General features: G+C 43.1%; 1 pseudogene across 1 annotated transcript; it reads left to right on the top strand.

The window, feature by feature from the left end:
* The first annotated feature begins 2,940 nt into the window (after positions 1–2,940).
* Positions 2,941–3,253, top strand: LOC311177767 (peptidyl-prolyl cis-trans isomerase A-like; annotated as a pseudogene). The gene has a single exon. The product of its transcript is annotated as a peptidyl-prolyl cis-trans isomerase A-like (transcript).
* The last annotated feature ends 17,477 nt before the right edge of the window (positions 3,254–20,730 follow it).

Genomic DNA, 20,730 nt, shown 5'->3' with positions numbered 1-20,730 from the left:
ATTCTATTGTGGTATACACAATAGAATACTACTCAGTGATCCTAAAAACATAAACTCATGCCATTTGCAACAAGATGGATGGAGCTGGAAGGGATTATGTTAAGCAAAATAAGTTAGAAAGAAAAAGATATTGGATAATTTCACTTATATGTGGAATATAGAAAAACAGCCAGAGTGTGGGAGAAAGACAAACCTTGGAAGCTTACCATAGACACGAGGCATCCATGAGTAGAGGAGGAAGTTGGGAGGGGTGAAAACAAGAGGTAGGGGGAAGAGGCGCACCAGGAATATGGTGATGGGCGATGGGCACTTTGGTGGTAGGAGAACTATGGTGACCACACCTGAGGGGAGAAATCTTATATTGTCCAAAAATTAAAAAAAAAAAGTTGGGGGCCTCCCTGGTGGCACAAGGGGTTAAGACGCAACCTATGAAGCTATTTGCAGCCAGTGAAGCATGAGTTCGATCCCCAGCCAGGGAGCTACCCACATAGCACAGCAGACCTCTCCTGTCTCACCTGCTGCTCCCCTCTGCAGTGTATTTCAGTCAGTCCACCTGTTCTGTTCCTCACTTTGTCTCTGGTGAATCCTCTCACCCCCAACACCTCTGGCCTGTACCCCATTTCTTATACGCATAAACAAACAAATCTTAAAAAAAAGTTGGGAACATGAGACAAAGGCCTAAAAATGTCCTTTGACTTAACAACAGAGAACATATTAGAGACCTCCATGATGACTGTTTAGGTAAAGTGAAGCTGGAGGCCAGATTGGAGGACGGAGGAATGAGCGGAAGTGAAAAAAGGCATACAGATGAAATCTTACTGTCGGGGAAAAGGGGTAGCAGCTAAAGGTGAAGAAAGGGTAGCATGTTTTTAAAAATAAGTTCTTTCTTTTCTTCTATTATAATACAGAGAAAGTACTAATGGCACTTGCTAGGAAACTTTAAACAACATAAAAGTTGTAAAAATAAAAGAAAAAATCTCTGCTTGCTTTCAGATCAAACTTCTGAGCCATGGTACTGGCATGTACCATTAAAGCACTTTCTACTTCTGGTCCCTTCTTTTTCAACCTGCTCGAAGTGAGAGCAACTCAAATACCCACTGGCAGTAGAACAGATAAGCTGTGCTAAATTCACAGTTTCTTTACTGAGCTGAGAGTGAACTGTGTCTCACATGACAACCTGGTGGATCTTGCAACATAACGTTCAGTGAAAAAAAGTCAGGCATATGAGTATATTTTACAAGAGTATATTGAAGTTTCATTTTTACAGCCTTCAAAACCAGACAAAACTAATTGAAGATGATATAAATGGAGGTGGTTCTTGACATTTTGCATGATGTTATGTATGTTACATTTCCTTTAGAATGAAAAAGAACTACCTTCTTAGAAGAAGTTTAACAATTTTGGGCACTAAAACCTTAAGATATGGATTTATATAGGAGTTAGTTGTCATAGAGGAGAGTCTATGTAGTGAACTTAGTAACACCTCAATGACATTCTTCCTGTAAAGACAACAAGGTCTTAGAGGTCTCTCCCATGTCCCTTCTCTCATTACTAGCTGATGGCACTGAAATGCCCAGCAGGGGGCACAAAAACAGTAATTCAGAGAAAAATGTACTGCCATTTTTACCTCTGCTTCTGATAATATTACATAAACTTTTGATAGATATTGAGAAGTAACACTAACATCATAGATCTTTTTGCTTATGAGTCATTCTTTCCTGAGATGCATGTTTGTTTGTGTATTTTGCTTAAGAAACTATAAATTTAGGTTTCTAGGCTGACTTTGTATATGAGGAGAGGAAAGGTTTAAGCTTGGTTAATAGTCTCGCCACAATAGTGACATCTTACCAGGATGTGGAAAATGCGCTATGAAGAATACCAGATTTCTTGTAGCTTTTGATCACGGTCTTTTGGTGTGGAAATGCTTGCAAGAGTATTTTCTATAAAGTTTGTGTTTATGATCCTTCCAATTAAGGTGTAGCAACAGCGTATTTTTCATTTCTTTCCTATAAAGATTTTTCCTTTCCTTTCTTTCGAAATTACCTTATGTTACCACTGAGCACACACAAAGGAACATCACAGAACTTGTTGACGATTTGTATTACTATGTTCTCATCCAAACTGCACATTAACCTGTAATCGCCAAAACACAGTGGTGTTTACTCTCCTCTTACTGTTGCTGTACTAAATCACTACAGCTTAGTGACTTAAAATAATACAGTTTTATGATCTGGTAATATAAGATCTGAAGGCTAAGTGGGAAATGGGTCTCATGGGAATGGACTGCAGGCCTGAAGGCTCTGGGGAGGTTCGTTTCTAGCCTCTAGAGGGTGCCCTCATTCCTTGGTTCAGGGCCCCCTCTGCTGGAGTCATCACATCTCCTCCCACTCTTCTGCCTCCCTCTTCATTAACCCCTGCGATTATATTGGGCCCAACAGACAATCCAGGATATTCATTCCTTCCATTTCAAGGCTCTTCATCACACTTGGCAAAGTCCCTTTTGACATAGGAGTAACACACTCATTGGTTCTGGGGACTATAGCATGGACATCTTTGGGGCCTTGCAAGTATATTTAGTGACCTATTTCTTCCATTGGCTTTTATCCTGCATCTTATAATTTGTGATCAGCAGGTAAAATTGGGGCTACTATGATCATCTTTTGGATAATTAGGAAGATTTTATACATCTTTATTTTTAAATATACTTTTAAGCCTAACTTTCCTCAATAAATGAATAGGTTACAGCTTTCTCAATATCTAATAGTTTGCACCTTTAACTGATGGCTTCTGAATGATTAGGGACTTGGAGAACTTCAAAACTGAGTCTGTTGGATTTTACACCTTGAGGCTTGCTCCATTAGTGAACTTTTTGGTCTGAGCATTGGGGAGAAAGGGTTTGGTTATAAAGTTTCCTGCTTTCCCAGAATTATTCCAAGATTTATGTGCCAGGGTGGTGACTTCACTCACCATAATGGCAGTGGCAGCAAGTCCATTTATGGGGAGAAATTTGACAATGAGAATTTCATCCTGAAGCCTAGAGGTCCAGGAATCTTGTCAGTGGCAAATGCTGAACCCAGAACAAATGGTTCCCAGCTTTTCACCTGCACTGCCAAGACTGAGTGGTTGGATGGGAAGCATGCGGTCTTTGGCAAGGTGAAGGAGGGCATGATAATGTGAAAGCCTTGGAGTGCTATGGGTGCGGACATGTTAAGACCAGCAAAAGATCACCATTGCTGACTGCAGACCAGTTTAGTACATTTGACCTGTGCTTTATCTTAACCACCAGACCGTCCCTCCTGCAGCTTAGGAGAGCAGCCCCCTTCATTCCTATCTGCTCAAAATACTCTATAATCTTTTTGCGCTCCCTACTGTTTTTGGGGTCCAGTGTTTTCCTTATCTCCATCCAAATCTAGCTAGGTTGCAGACTTAAGCTTATGATTATGAAATAAACAATAAACAAACAAAAATTTAATCCCAGTTGTGTATGTGTTTTCACAATTCTGATTTTTTCCTGGACCACCATAAACAAAAGACTGAAACTAGTCCACTACCTCACACCACTACCTCACACCATGCACAAAAATTAACTCAAAATGGATAAAAGAGCTGAACATAAGACCTGAAACCATACAATATCTAGAAGAAAATATAGGTAAAACACTACATGACATCTCAGTAACATCTTTAAAGACTCACCCCCCCCCCCAAAGCAAAGAAAGTAAAGGAAAAGATTAACAGCTGGGATTACATCAAACTAAAAAACTTATGCACAGCAAAAGACACATTAACCAAAATAAAGAAACACCCTACTGATTGGGAGAAAATTTTTGCACACAATACAACTGATAAGGGATGATTGCAAAGATCTACAAAGAACTCAGTGCCTCAACAAAACCATAGTAAACAACCCAGTCCAAAATTGGGCAGAACTAAAAAGACACTTTTCCAAAGAGGAAATGCAAATGGCCAACAGGCATATGAAAAAATGTTCAACATCCCTCATAATCAGGGAAATGCAAATCAAAACCACATTGAGATACCACCTTACACCAGTAAGAATGGCACATATTGGGCCTCCCTGGTGGTGCAGTGGGTTGAGCGCAGCACCGTGAAGCTGTCTGCAGCCTCTGCAGCTTGGGTTCAGTTCCCGGCCGGCCAGGGATATATCCACATGGTGGGGCAGACCACTGTTTTCTTGCCTGCTGCTCCCCTCAGCCGTGTTTTCGGCCCGTCTGCCTGTTCTGCTCCCTGCTCTGTCTCTGGTGAATTCTCTCACCCTCCCGCAATTCTGGCCTGTACCCCAGTTCTTGTATAAATAAATCTTGTATAAAAAAAGAATGGCATGTATTTAAAAAAACTAGCAACAACAAATGTTGGTGAGGATGTGGTGAAAAAGGGACTCTCCTACACTGCTGGTGGGAATGCAAACTGGTACAACCACTATGGAAAGCTGTGTGGAGGTTCCTCAGACTACTGAAAACAGAGCTACCATATGACCCAGCAATTCCACTCCTAGGGATCTACCCAAAGGACACAAAAACATTAACTCAAAAGGATACCTGCACCCCTATGTTTTTTGCGGCACTATTTATAACAGGTAAGACTTGGAAACAATCCAAATGCCCCCAAATAGATGACTGGATCAAGAAGAGGTGGTATATATACACAATGGAACACTATTCAGCAATAAAAAAGATAAACTAATGCCATTCGCAGCAACATGGATGGAACTAGGAGGGATTATGCTTAGTGAAATAAGTCAGAAGGAAAAAGAAAAATATTGGATGGTTCACTTATAGGAGGAATATAGGGGAGCCAAATAAGGGATCAGAGAAAAAAATAATAACAATAAAAAACCAAACCAAACCAAACAAAAACAGACAACTATAAGTAAGAGACATTCTGTAAGGGAGGGGGAGGAAGAGGGCTCAAAACGAGGGCATAAAGAGCACAAGGGACTATGGTGATGGTGCAAGGGTGAATTGGTGTTGGAAATTCTATGGGGACTACACCTGAGAAAAGAAAGCAAACATTGTAAAAAAATGAACAGTGATGTAAACTATGTATAAATTAATAAATTATTAAACAATCTTTTCTTTCTTTTAATACTATGCCATATTTTCAGATATATTGGTTTTCTATTGCTTTTGTAACAAATTTTCACAAACATAGCTATTTAAACAACACAGATCTGTAGATTCCAACAGGGAGCTCCCTGGGCTAAAATCAAGGTGTTGGTAGACCTGTGTTCCTTTCTAGTGGTGGCTCCATGGGGAATCTGTTTCTTTGCCGACTACCCACATCTCTTGGCTTATGGCTCCTTTCTTCTGTCTTCAAAGCCAGCAGCATCATATCTCTACCTCTTTCATAATCACATCTTTCTCTCTCACTCTTCTGCCTCCCTCTTCCACTTTTAAGGATTCTTGTGACTCCTTTAGGCACACCTGGATAGTTCCTAGCTTAAAGTCAGCTGATGAGCAACCTTAATTCCATCTACACTCTTAATTCCCCTCCGCCATGTTATCAAATATATTCATAGGTCCTACGGATTAGGATGTGGACATCTTTGGGGAGGGGCATTATTCTGCTTACCATGTCAGGTACCAACATAGTCAACATTTAACATCTACTTAACCCATTAAAGAATTTTGTTGTTTGCATGATGTGGCAGTTCATGAATTCTCCTTTAATTGTGGGCTCTGTGAGTATGGTCCTCTATCACTTATGGTCCAACATCCAACAACATTCCCCTGTAACACTCCCTTTGCTGTCCTGAAACAAAATTCATAGATAATACAACATGAACATGCATGACTTAACAATAAACTGGCCAAAGGGTCATGTAAAGGAGAAATAAAAGGGAAATCATTTATAATACAAGGCTATCAATGCCAATATGTAATTAGTCAGCCACAGTTATCTTAAAAGACATAAGGATGGAGTAAAAATCTTGCAAGTACTCATAGAATTGCTGTGATGCAATCGCTATGGATACTGACTAATACAGGTGTGTATGTCAGTGACTCAAATTTGTTGTTAGTCATCTAACTGAATAAAATGTGAACGATTCCTGGGAAGGTTTAGCTTCCCTTCATGTACATGACACTTGCATTCCTGGAAAATTCAGTTATATTCAGGTCGTACAAAAATTGCTTTGCGTTGATATGTATAACAAATTAGGTTCCAGATTCTAATAATTAGAAACAAATTTTTTACCTATGTAAAAACCAAAAGGATAATAAAGTTGTGTAGGATCTGGGGCAGTTCACCATTGTACTGACACTGGTATTGTAGAACAGCTAATGTCTAAACCTGATCTATTTAGCTACTGAATGCTGGCAGTGCCTGCCAATCATTGTAATAACCAAAATAAGACAGACTCCAGATACTTTCTAGAGGTGACATCTTTTTTTGAGAATCACTGGTTGATGGAATCAGCATTTTTGATTTTTGCATTTTCTTGGGAGAGATGATAATAAGAAACTTAATATTTGTTGAGTAAATCATGTGCCACCCACTGTTCTAAGCATTTAATCTATTTCATCTCATTGAATCCTTACAACAGCCCCACAATGTGAGATCTATCATTATCCCCAATTTACAGATGGGGCTATAGAGGAGAGGTTAGAAAACATATCAAAGAAGGCATAGCTAGTAAGTAAATACATTGGGAACCAAACCCAGGCAGTTTGGTGCTAGAGCTGGTGTGAATAACCATTGCACCCACTGCCTCAGGGAAGTAGCTGGTCAGTGTTGAATCAGTTTCCCTAAAATACATAGTGGTTCTATTAAAAAAATGTCAGTGTCCTAAGCTAATCTGATTAAACAGCTATTGGGGAAATTGTTCAAGATCATTCAACTCCCTTTCCAGCTGTCCTGGCCCATTTCAAACACACACACACACACACACACACACACACACACACACCCCTGATATGTTATTTCCTTATGGCTCTCTGGAAGAAATGATGCTGTCATAGCTGTTACGGAGATTGGTCTGTGAATGGGGGTATTAAAGACTAGTAAGAATGAGTCAGGACACTCCATTGGAAAGAGTGTGTGTGTGTGTGTGTGTGTGTGTGTTTTCTCCACTCATGTAGTAACTTGGTTACAGTTTCTTGGTAACAATACACTGTTGTAAGTAATTTTAAAAAATTGAAACTGACTCTGGTGAAAGCCCATGCAAACTTTCCCACCCCGTTTACTGTCTCTGTTTTCATTACAACAGTGAGAAAACAGAAACCCAGCAGCCCTCCATGCCTCTTCCTCCCCTCTCTCCCCCCATGTGCAACACTTTGCCAAATTTCATAAGTTCAGATATTTCAATCCATGTCATTGAGTTGCTTCACAGTGGCTTTTAAAATCGCTATTTTTAAGAAAATCATTGATAAAACTCTAACACCGCTATCCTTTACTAAGGGAGAGTTACATAAGTTTCTTTGGAGTGCTGATGGAATCCCAGACGTCAGGGCTAGGGTGCCAGTGGAGTCCCGACCTCAGCTAGGGTGCCTGGCTGTCCAGGGCGAGTCCCCACTGTGTACTTGCCTGTGACCTTAGGTGAGTTTCTTAAACTCTCTAAGCCTCAGTTTTTTCTCACGTGTGTGTGGCTATGATGTGGGTCCCTCCCTCACAGTGTTGTTGTGGAGGATGACACGAGATGATGAATGTACAATAGCTGGGCCAGTAATCATGGGGAGCCTGAGCTTAATATGATGAGGTCCAAATTCACCAAAACCTTTGAAGGCCAGAAGCAAAAGTGTAAGGGGGAGGGAATGGGTGTCCCTAGGGGCCAGAGGTTGTAAATGAGCAACCTGTATATATTTGGCCAGCCCTGCAGCCTCAAAAGTATTTTAATCATTCGCCACCCTGAAACATCAGGAGGTTTCATATAACAACCTGAATTTCAGACTTCTCTTGAAAATATAGGGAAGTCTGGAAATGCCCTGCTCTACATGGCAGCAATAGCCTGGGTATAGGGCGGCGCTGTCCCAGGGACACCTCCCTCTTCACTTACTTGTGACCTGCCCACTTGGGCACTTGAGTAAGTTACTGCCTGGCATACAAAACACCTTACCCACTGCTGGCATGGGTGGCAGGACTGGTCAGTGTGTGCCCAGCCTGCCCACATGGAGGAAGAACCCAGTGAGGCAAAGTTACTGAGAGTCATGTCATCCAAGAGCTCCTGTCACTGGATTGCATCATCAGTCATCTTATTGGTGCTAGAAGTTTTGGCCCATTCTTCAGAGACATTTCCAGTTAGTGGGCAGGCCTTTCTCCCTGCACTCTGAGGGCATTTAGCTGGAAATTCAAAAGGAATTTTTTACACCAGGAAAATGACTCTGGTCAATCCTATGGAGATCTTGCCCCGCTAGTACATCTAGAGGGGATTCATGAAGATTGATCTCACTAGGGAAGGGGAGTGGATATGTATGAAATTATCAAAATAATGTTAAAACATAATGAGTGTAAATAAATCCTTGATGTAACTTGGCTTCTGCCATTGTGTGGGAAAAGAAAGAAGTGCAGGAATCCAGGAGCAATTTGGGGGGCTTCAGTCCCTCATTCTCTTCATAAGTGCTTTCTGCAAAGACTCCTCCGAGTAAATAATGTTTTGCTGTCCCAAAAGAAGCTACAAGATAAGTACTATTTCCTCCCCCACAGACTGTTACACTAGACTTCTCCTTTTTAGAAATCCTGAGATAATGTGGGGAGGTTGATGGCAGCTTGTACCTGCCCCCCATCCCAAGTGTTATGAATGAAAACGATAGGAATTGGGTCACGTTCTCAGAGCTGGCCATTCCTGCTTTAGTCTCCTAGCAAACCAGGTGTCTTTATGATCCTTTTTTTCTGAAATCTGTCTGAACCCATGCTTTCCAATTCCCTTTTGAATATGATCCTAGTGATCAATTGGTTGGGACTGAGAACAGAATTACTTAAAAAAGTGATAGTGCTTGGGGCCTCCCTGGTGGTGCAGGGGTTAAATTCTCAGTGCTATCAAGCTATCACCAGCCACTCTGGCATGAGTTCTATCCTCCGCCGGGAAGCTAACCCACATGGCATGGCAGACCTCTCCTGTCTCGCCGGCTGCTCCCCTCAGCAGTGTATTTCAGTGGATCTGCCTGTTCTGCTCCCCACTCTGTCTCTGGTGAATCCTCTCACCCCCCACGCCTCTGGCCTACATCTCAGTTCTTATATGCATAAATAAAAAAAAAAAGTGATAGTGCTTGCCTTGTTCCGTTGGAGTCCCAACATTCTGTTAAGCCCCCCTTGGACTGTAAATACTTAAAAAAAAAAAACTGAAAATGTGCAAAATAGGGACGACTTAGATAAGTAAGGCTTTTTATACAGTGGCATCCCAGTGAGCAAGCAAATGAAGGGTCTCACATGCCACATTTCAGAGGGTAGCTGAACTCAGGGAGAAGTATCATAGGCTCAACCAAATGGTCAATTCTTAAATCTGAGATAGAAATGTATGGCAGGATGGTCCAGGCACAGTTACAATGAATTCGTTTCGTTGACCTTCCAACAATCCTAAGAAGTAGGAAATAATGTGGCAGATGACAGAACCTATTTAGAGCAGGCAGATTTGCCGGGTCTGGGCTGCCCCTCTTCCTGCCCTGTAACACTATCACTGTTTCCTTTTTTACTAACGAGGTATGAGCGGCAGGAAAGCAAAACAACTTGCCCACTTCCACTGCTAATGAACAGCAGAGGTGGGTGTGAGCCCAGGCAGCTCTGCTGCAGTGCCTGCACTCTGCCCATGAGGCGAATTTCTGGCTTTGCCATTTTGCTGGCCTGTAAAAGGCAGGGTACAATGCAGGGACCAAGCCTAGCACACTGGCTTATTGTGGGATGGCTATTTTGCATCACGACCCAGCACAATACTGTAAGCCCAGAGGAACTTTAATGACCTGAACTGGACCCAAGAAAATTGCTAGCCAACAATGACAGAATACTTAAGACACTCCAGTGGTTAAATAAGTAGTTAATTTTAATTCTCAGTTTGTTTTTGAGTTTAGATTCAACCAAACCTCCACTCCTAGCTACACATTGAATGAATGCATCCTTGCCTCCTGTTTCATCTTGAGTCTCAGTAATGGCTCTGGACCATGAGCTAATAATAGTCCAGCAGCCTGGGACATCCTGGAACATGTTTCTCTGAGGCATAACGCTATCCTGAGGCACTGAGGGCCTCTGTCCGTGGGATCAGGCCTGCAATTGTGTTTCTGGTAATGACCTGGCTTTGGCCTGATCCAGCCCCAGCAGAACCCCCTTCTGACAAGACATGGCGTTTGTGAGAAACATGGCCAGGCAGACAGAATCTGTGGCTCTGACAGAAAGTGAAGCTGCTGGATGGAAGTGATACTGGAACTGTAGGTTTTCAGGCCTAGCAGCCAGGAACCGATCCCAGGCTGCAGGGGCAGCGCTGAGTCCCTGCCACTAGACCCCCATGAGTTGGTGTCTCATGAAGCCGCAGCAGGAGCTTCGCAGACGCTCAGGCAAGCAAGCAGGAAGAGGCAGGTTTGTTTAGAGAAAGAAAAAGTTTATTGAGGAGAAAAGGAACAGAAATAAAGTGGGACTTCCAGGCCAGGGAACCAGGCCAGGGAAGGGCAAGGAAGCCAAAGTGGAGTCATGTCTCAGGGAATATATACCTTCTTTCCCTCATTATTCTAAAACTCCACCAGTCTCTTTGTGAATGGTTAGTTTTTGTTGGTATCACTTAATCTGCTACTGGGGTTGGGGGGGACTGTCACATTCCTTGTCTTTGGTCCTCCTTACTGACTGTCTTATTGATACAGTTAACAAGTTTGTCTGTCCCCATTTGTTGCAGCTTCCCCCTTGTTTGATAGATTTATCTTTATGGCCCAGTCTCCCAGATGAGCATCCCTGCATTTTAAGGAACAGAAAGTCAAACATCAGCTATTGAAGAAAAACAGGCTGTCGCCCACTGGTATCAGTGCTGACCCCTTCCCATCTCCCCCTTGCATAAATTTCCCTGCACTCTGTCAAAGGGCAGGACAGTGGTCTTCCAGACATGAGTCTGCTGCCCTCCTCATTTGTCAATAAATTAAAACACTCTCCTTTTCCCAAACTCCACCTTCCTTTATTGGCTGAGGGAAACTGAGGCCTGCCTTTGGTAACAATGTCAACCTTAGTCCTGGGATGTTTATTATTCCCAGTGGAATTAGTTACATTCCTCTTATTGCCCTTATCTCTGAAGCCTTCCCTAATTCTCTGGAGGTGCCCACCTGCACTGTCCTTGAGGCTGCCTAATTCTCCCTAACTTGCCCTAGGAATCAGAAGGACCGTAGCTTGATGGGCACCAAATCCAGCCCCTCCCTATGCACCCATGTGGGAGGCTCCCGAGGGGCCAGGTCTCCACACCTCTTCTTCTGCTTTTGTTTCCTTAACCATTAATGTAAATTAGAAATCCCTCCTATTTTAGTTTTTAAAGGCGTGATATAATTTAATTCTTGTTGACAAAGCAAAACAGAAAGAGCATAGGCAAGCAACTTGTGAGGGTCTTCCTCTGCTAAAACTGGAACTAGTTCTCCTATAATCAGACATATGGTTAATTAAGGGTGTGGATCTGGCTGCCTGGGTTTAAATCTTAACCTCAAGTCTGGGTGACTCAGTTTCTTTACCTGTAAAATAGGAATAATCTCAAGTAATGCTGTGAGGATTAAGGACCCTCAGAGTAAGACCTCAATAATTATCACTGTTTCAAGTTCCATCATGGTCAGGTTATTTATTGTCTGGCTAAAGTCACAGCAGAGACATACATTGAATAGTTGTTAACAGAAAGTTGCTTTTTTACTAACAAAGAGTTAATTGTGTGTTTTGGGTCACCCCTTGTTTCTTTGTTTCTTTGTTTCTTGCACTGCAGTGTGACAATTCGCTGGTGCAAATGGCCTCTTCCTGTGGTTAATGTTTCAGGTTTCTATCTAGTTGAATAGATACTAAAAAAAGGCGGTAGTATTTAGTGTAACCACACCCAAGTGAGGGCTGCCACGAGCAGAGCCGTTGCCATGGTGATGCAGAGTATTTGGTAAAACACTTGGCCTGGGGCACAGATGATGAGTCACAGTTATGGTGGTGGGGAGAGGGAGCCTGTTTTCAATTAAAATCCATAGCTGAGCTGGAAGATTTTCCCCTGGTTCCTGCAGTAAATCGGAGAGACCCCAAGTCTGGGGCTTTGGTTGTACACTTTGTTCATTTGTCTTGAGGACGTTTTCTCCTGTTTCCTTCCTGTGGGTAGAGGGAGCTATAGATACCGATTGGCTCTTTCACATATATCAAGAAACTACAAACTTAGTGCTGATAAAAATCAGATCTGTTCTCCTGCGTAGTCTTGACATAACCAAACCTAGCAAAAGGATTCTTATGAACTGCTTCTTCACCCATCCTCCATCTCTTTATATATATTCATCGTCTAGAAGTAAGACACACTGCAATGCATTACTCAGCATTTTCCTTTTTAGTAGGAGTTAAGCACATGGGAAGGCATTTTGCAGATAGACGCGTTTGAACAACTGTAGGCATTGTAATTTCAGAATGCAGTATCTGCACTGGATACAACCTCTCCGGGATTTGCTAGCTGGTTGAAGTCAATAAATCTGCAGGAATCATCTGAGAGTCTCCTGATAGTGAGACACACGGCAAGCTAGAAATTAGGCAGTTTTAGGGACAGTGCAGGAGGGGACCTCTGAAGAATTTAGGGAGGCTTCAGAGATAAGGACAACCAAAGAAAAGTAACCCATTCCACTAGGAAAAACAAACATCCCAGAACCAAGGACAACATTGTTAATGCTAGTCCTGGTGGTAAAGGGAGGTGGAGATTGGCGAAATGGAGAGTGGTTTAATTTATGGACACATTAGAAGGGCAGCTGTTTAACTTCAATGCAGGGATGCCCATCCAGAAGACTGGGCCATAAATTTAAAGATGCAACAAATGGGGAAAGAAAAAGCTGTTAGATAAAAAATGCGAATATCCCCACTCAGTAGCAAATTAAGTGAGACAGCCGAAAACTAACCAATCACAGAGAGACTGGTGAAGCTTTAGAATAATGAGGGAAAAAAGGTATATATTCCCTGAGACACGACTCCACTTTGGCTTCCTTGCCCCTCCCAGGCCTGGTTCCCTGGCCTGGGAGTCCCACTTTATTTCTGCTCTTTTTCTCCTCAATAAACTTTTTCTTTCTATAAACGAACCTGCCTCTTCTCGCTTGCTTGCCTGAGCGACTGCGAAGTTCCTGCTTCGTGAGACACCAACCCTGGGGGGTCTAGTGGCCGGGATTCAGCGCTGCCCTGCAGCCTGAGATCTGTTCCTGGCTGGGAGACTAGGCCTGACAATTCCGGTATCAATAGGAGACACTGGAAGCTGTGAGTAGCTAGTCTGAATTAATATTGCTCAATTGTCATTGATTACATATAGACTCTTGGGCAGGAGCCGAATTTACACATGCCCTTTAGGAATGAAATGCTCATAAAAGTTTCCCTCTCAATCACCCAACAGGATCTTACTGGGTTGCTGTCCTGTGCAAGGAATCATGCTGGGCCATAGCAGCGATATTATTGTTCTAAAGAACTGTCCTTGCCTTCTAAGAGGGTTTTTTTTTTTTTTTAAAGATTTATTTATTTATGTATACAAGAGCTGGGGTACAGGCCAGAGGTGTGGGGGATGAGAGGATTCACCAGAGACAGTGGGGAACAGAACAGACAGATTGACTGAAGTACACTGCTGAGGGGAGCAGCGGGCGAGTCAGGAGAGGTCTGCTGCGCTGCGTGGGTTGCTCCCTGGCTGGGGATCGAACTCGTGCTTCAGTGGCTGCAGAGAGCTTCATAGGTTGTATCTTAACACCTTGCGCCACCAGGGAGGCCTTTTTTTTTTTTTAAAGATTTATTTTATTTATTTATGCATACATACAAGAGTTGGGAACCTAGGTGAGGAAGATCAAAAAAAAAAAGAGAGAGAGAAAAGCAGTAATAATATAATGATATGGTGCACATGGTAATATCAAATGAACAGAACTAGCAATGGGTGATATGTTTGTGGAGCAGAGAAATCTATGTCAGGGTGTTAAGTGTTACAGGGCAACCCGATATGAAACAGGTTGACTGATTGTGGGTCCTCACCCGCATGCTTTCAAGGGACTTATTAATACTCAACTGCAGACCCACACAAAAGGTTAATAAAGAGTTTATTTACAGAAGAAAGGGAAATGAGTATCTCAGGGAGAAAAAGAGGGAGATAAATTCATGAATGTGTCCTACCAGTTCTGCTGACCTGGAATCCCAATGACATGCTGAGAGCTGGTGAAAAGCCAAAAGCCATGAGGCCAAGAGAGAGACCCAAGGCTCACATGTCTGGTTTTATACCAAACCTGGCTGCTTTACTCCACCCTCAGGTCCCAGCACCCTCCCTTTGGTGACAATGGGATTTGTAATTCCCATTTTTGATGGCTTTGGTCTGGAGTGGGGGTGGAGTCCACAAGACCTGTATAGAGTTTGCTCAGCACATCCTTTCCCCCTAACAAAAGGAGGTGGGATTTCAGGTAAGTCTTGAAGGGTGCAGTAGAGAAGAGGAGGGAGATCATTCAGGAAAGGAGACTGGGGCAATGTGCAGAGGTTGGTCTCAGTGCTGGAACTTGGTATCAATATTAGGACAGAGTGAGGCAGGGGCTGAATCTGGGAACAATTCAAGGCATTGGTGTGGGGTGCTCTTAGATATAGTGGGGTCCCGAGCACGGGGCCTAGTGATTATGAGTCAAACAAAACCAGGAGAACCATGTAGGATGCAAAAGGGGCTATTTCAAAATTTGGGAGTTATGGCCCTGGCCCTCGAGGAAAAGATGCAAGAACACAGAATCTGATCAACCCAAATTATGCAATAAAGTGCAAGAGTTGACACAGTAATTCCATCAGGTGTGAAGGATTTGATGAATTGACTTTAAAATATTACAGAGACTTAGAGTCAGATGCATGGAACGTCTTTATTAATCTGAAAAACAATTGGAAAAAATCTAATATGCTACATTTATGAAGTCAGTTTTAAAATATTTAAGGGTATTTAATTAACTTGTAAAGGCACTCCTTTAAAGTGAATGTTGAGCAGCACTCTATCTGCCCACCTGTGATTATGCAGGTGCTTCCTTTTACCTGCAGGGCAGCAGCTTCTTGCCTGCCTGCGATCTGTACCTGGAGGGACTTCTCTTCACTGACCTCCCTCAGCGGAGGCAGCTCTCCTTTATGCCGCCTGCCTGCAACCATGCAGGCCTCTCTCAGCAAACCTGTCCCTTTCGGGGCAGCTCCTCCTGCCCGCTTGTGTCTATGCAAGTGTCTTTTGCTATCCTATCCCTTTTCTAATAAACCTGCTCTTTAAATATATATATATATATTTAAATTTAAATATATATATATATAAGCAAATGTTAAATCTTGCTTGACCAATAATACTAGAAACACTAGGATTTAGAATTTAACTTTAATAAGCCAATTATTAATCTTAAAAATCAAAGCATGTGGCTTAGGCAGCATGTGGGGAGCGCCAGGCACAGGGGCTGTTAGAGGGGACTTTAGTCCCCAAGGCAAGTGTAAGAGATTCTTAGTGGCAAAAAGTTCTTTCTCACAAGATGGTGGAGCCCAGAGAAAAAGAACTTATGGAAATCCAACTAAATATTTTGCTTTTACTTTGCGTCTAACGAAAGTCTATAGCAGCCAGGAATAAAGGGGTACTGGTTTCTTTGTGGCTATTGATAATACTGATAATGATACAATTGGATGTTAACTTATCATTCATTTGGACCTTTAGGTAGAATTCAATGTGCATGAGAAAGGACAAAATTCAGAAGCCAGGGGTAAAGCACATTAGGAAAGTTTTAAAAAAAAATCAGATTCTCAAATTCCCCTGACCCCAGACCATTTAAATCAGTCTCTGGGGGTGGGGCCTGGTATCAGTGGTTTCTTTTCAAACTGCGCCCCCAACCCTCAGTGACTCCACGCACTTCAGGGACGGGAACTACCTGTGGAAACCAAGCCCTGACGGGGGCCGGAAGACAGGGCGTAAGGTCCCAGCGGTATGGAGCTCGCAGCCTCTCTGCTCTGAAATAGCTGGCTGCGTGTTCTCGGGAAGTCATTTGAACTCCCTGGGCATCTGTTTCCTTTACTATAAATTAGGGTTGGACTAGATGCCCTGGAGGCCCCTAACTAGCTCCAACATGCTGTGATTCATAGAGAAATGGCCTTCTTTTTACCTCAGATACTGACCTGGCCACAACCACAACCCAATGACCCATTCTTTCTGGAGTAATTTCACACAGGAAAGATGCTAACAGACATTCCAGAAATTGCAGGGACTTTTATAGCTGGTCAGGAAAACTAGGAGAAAACAAGCACACACACAATGGCAGCAGCAAAAATAGGCTTACTTTCCTTGACTTGCCTGCGGACTTATTTCTTCAGTGAACTTGAAAAGCCAGAGAATAGTTAAAGCTCAGATAGAGACTTGTATATTGTACTTGTTTTCTATTATCCCCTTAAATGATCACATGCTTCGTGCCTTAAGCAACATGACTATATCATCTTATAGTTCTCTAGGTCAGAAGTCTGACCATGGTCTTGTTACATGGCAGGGAGAGGGGCATCCCTGAATCCCCAAACTTGCCTGCTCCGGTTCTGCCCTGTAACAGTCTCATGCAGTTAAACTACAGGTGTCCAGGCATTCTTTTCTAGAAGCTTATGTTTTGGGGGAGAGGGTCACCCCAGACCCCACAAACCTGCCTGCTCTATATAGGTTCTGCCATCTGCAGTATCAACACAAAACATATGAGACTTTAATGAAAAGGAACTTTAATACAATTAGTAAACAATACAGGAAAGGCAAAGAATATAGTTTCTAAATTAAGCACCCAAAGTTACCCGTCCCCTCGTGGGTAAAAGTCCACCCAAATGGGATTGGCCCAGAGCAAGGCCCCAAAACCTGCCCCAAGTCTAAAGCATCTTTCAGTGGGGACCCAGAGAAAAGGGTCAGAAACAACCAGACAAGTCTGGGAGGAAAAGAGCAAAATCAAAATCAGGACAAAAACTGCCATTGTCACCTCCCCACGGGTCTCTCACCCACATCGCTGTCACCCAGTCCACGACCAAAAGGCAAGTGTAGTTTCTTCACATGTCTCTGGGCTCCATGTCTCCTTCTGGCTCTCCATCCTTGTTCCTCAGTCTCCTCTGCAGCTTCTTCTCTCTCTGCTCAGCTCCACCCTCCCTTGGGTAGGGCAGGAAACCTGGAACCTCCCCCTTTCCTGGGCACCACCCTGTTACACTATGTTCTTGCTCTTTCAGCTTGTTGGCAGAATTTAGTTCCTTGCCTTTATAGAACTGTGATCCCTGATCCTTGCTGGCTATCCACTGACAGCATAGATCACAGCTGTTCTAGAAACAACCACATTCCTTGACTCCTGGTCCCCTTCCTCTATCCCCAAAGCCAATGGTAAGCTGAGTCCCCTCACCCTTCCAGCTCCTCCCCTCTCACCACTCTCTAGCAGTCAGGAAAGTTCCTCTTTCAAGGACTAAAGTGGTAAGATTGGGCACACCCAGATCATCCAGGATAACCTCTCTATTTTAAAGTCTTTAACCATAATCACATCTGCAAAATCTCTTTTGCCAAGTGAAATAATACACTAGGAACAGTCAGAGGTCTAGTATGAATAGGGGAGGAAGGTATTATTCTCCTACCTTATGCCTCCAGGTAAAGCTCTTTTAAAAAGATAAGAAACAGGAGTGGCCGCTTGTGGTGTAGACTAGGTTTTTTGCTCATCTCCAGAATCACTGTATATTGATCCTGGAGAGGATAAAAATATTTGTCTGATATAAATGGCTTTCCCGAGTAGAGAGAGGAGGAGAGAGGAATACTGGACACTGAGAACACTAGGTCTTGCCTTTCTTTTTTAGTCCAGGGGTAAGGAAATTATATCTAATTGTGTTTATGTATATTCTATGAAAGCGTGTATCAGGGAGTAAAATCATCCTCTCTTATAGGTCAGAGGTTTCATTCTTAGCCCATGGAGTTCTCTGCTTTTCTAGGAATCCCTTAGAAAGAAAGTCTGACCCTCTTGGTCATGCTTAAGTGGCTTCCAGCTCATTTTTAACACTACATAATGGAATGGAATCTGTGGCATTCACAAAGGTGTGAATGAAGATACAGTAGTCTCTAAAAGAGGAAAATAATTTCAATTTTCCTCTGTATACTTAGGAACCCCAGATTAGATGGTTTTGAACTCATAGGGATGGTGGAGAATTTACTGGGTGCAAGATCCGACCAGCACAAAGATATCTGAGATAAAAAGGCAGGGTGATGTAATCAGAGCCAGCCATGAGCCAGCCTGGCATTCCTGCGAAAGGGCTGGACTGCGAGGTGTGTGTAAGCCTCCCACAATAGTTCCATGATGGCGAGGAACTCGAATCTCTCTAGAGTTATTTCCCTGTCGTCAATTAATTATTCAAAAGATTGTTCCCACTTGACAGCAGGAGGAAAAAAGATACTTTCCTTTGACTTTTTGTGAACTTTCTTAGGAACAACATTTGCTCTGGCATGCTCTGGCAGAGAAAGGAAACAGATTTTGTTTTGAAGAGGATGAAAGTATTGCATTCCAATGCTTCCTGCTCTGGTGGTTGATTCTGATAAGCACAATTTGGGAAACACTGCTGAATTAAAAAAAAAAAAAGACTTTTCCTAAAGTTCTTTTAAAATGTTGTGAATGTCTTTACATTAATTTAATAATAGACTCTTTGATGTGAGTAGTTTTCTTCATGGAGAGTTCTGGGTATTGCCATGTGCTAGAAAGGAAACAGCATGGGCAACTGCCACCAAGGAGCCTGGATCTCGACTCAGCCTGCCTCTCATTACTTGCATCTGTTTGTGAGTTCACTTACCCCCTCTAAAGTTTTGATTTCCACATGGAGCAAATGAGATAATAACCACTGAGATCAGACAGGGTTCTTAACCTTATTGCAACAGAAACCAAGTACACATTTAATTGCACACTTATGCAGAAAAGGAATTTACTGGAAGGGTACTGGATACAACAGACTCTCAAGAAAGGAAAATGCACAGAACAAGGGAAGCCAGAGATGCCAGATGGCCTCCATGACCACAGGGAAATAGGTTAAGAAGATGGCCTCGTGGGATAGCCAAGCCCTGTCGCTGGACACTCGATGCTAGCTGGCACCCTTGTCCTCTCTGCTCAAGGAAACTCAGTTCTGTCCCCCTGCCCCACCTGCCAAGTGAGTGGATTCTCTTAGTCTCTGCTTTTTAGTATTACTAACTTCTGATTCAATGTTTGGGGCAAGGTGTGTCTTGGAGACCTGAGGTCAACTGCTAGTTCCAGCAGTCTGGGAAAGCAAGTATCTAATATTTCAGCTTCTGCAGTGTGAGAGGCCTCATCCCATCCACCAAAACTCCTGAGATAGGAAAATTCCCCATCATAGGAAAGACATTCAGTTGCCCCATAGCCAAATATAAATAAAACAAAAATGACTGTAGTCCATCCCTTTTGTGATCTGACATTAACCCCCCTCCCCTTTCCTATATTTATACTTTTTTTTAAAAAAAGATTTATATATTTATACATACAAGAACTGGGGTACAGGCCAGGGGTGTGGGAGATGAGAGGATTCACCAGAGACAGAGTGGGGAGCAGAACAAGCAGACTGACTGAAATACACTGCTGAGGGGAGCAGCAGGTGAGACAGGAGAGGTCTGCTGCGCCATGTGGGTCACCTCCCTGGCCAGGATCGAGCTTGTGTGCCAATGGCTGCGGATAGCTTCATAGGTTGCGTCTTAACCCTGTGCGCCACCCGGGAGGCCCTATATTTACACTTTCAAAAGAAAAATTTCTCCCACACAACCTAATACAGCTATGCTTTGTATAATTTAAAATACTCTCACCACTTCCCTGAGGGGCACACAACAGCCTCATCATATTTATCTCATCTATTTATCTCCTAATTCAGGCTCTCTAGTTGGTGTTCTTACATGATCTCATCTCAATGTTCAGTACTATATAGACTGAATTTGAAAGTGAGGCAACACCAACATACCCTGTGTAAAACAGAGAAAGAGAAAATTGCCTGAATGAGATATAACAAGAAAGGAAATCTGGAGATGCTACAGCCAAGTTTTTGCATCAGGTCTCAAGCCAAAGGGAATATTTCTGACTTCCCTCTTTCCTTCTGTTTCCCACCCTGTCCCTTTGGCTGCCTGGTGTTCTCCATACACTGGTCTGACCCCAATCTGCACTGCTGGGGCACCACTGCCTGGGTACCAGTGTGTCTTCTTTCTGGCCACTAAACATGCCAGTACTCGGAGTTACCCCAAGCTTCTCCGGGAACCTGCAGACCTTTTCCCAGCCTCACTCCCTCTGGGCATTTAGGACCTGTCATCTCAAACAACACATGGGAAGCCTAAAGCTTGCTTCACAGTGACGTCAGAGCTGCCCTTGTAATCAGCTCTCCAGGGCATGTAAAGGGCTGCCTGGTTAATAGCCCAGAGACAACGAGCAACCTTGTGGGCAGAGTAGGGAATGGACCCGTCGCTCCTTCACACGCTTGTGCCACCCTCAAGGATCAGGCTCATCAGGGAAGGCTGAAACAGTCTCTTCAGACAACGAGGATGTAGCAGCTTTGGTTGATGAGGAAGACTCGGTGAGAGTAAGGTTTTTGAGTGCTCTGAGTCAG

This window comes from Talpa europaea (assembly GCF_964194135.1).
Source record: "Talpa europaea genome assembly, chromosome: 9".
NCBI lineage: Eukaryota > Metazoa > Chordata > Mammalia > Eulipotyphla > Talpidae > Talpa > Talpa europaea.
The sequence above is the reverse complement of the archived record's forward strand: the minus strand, read 5'-3'. Positions and strand labels throughout refer to the sequence as shown.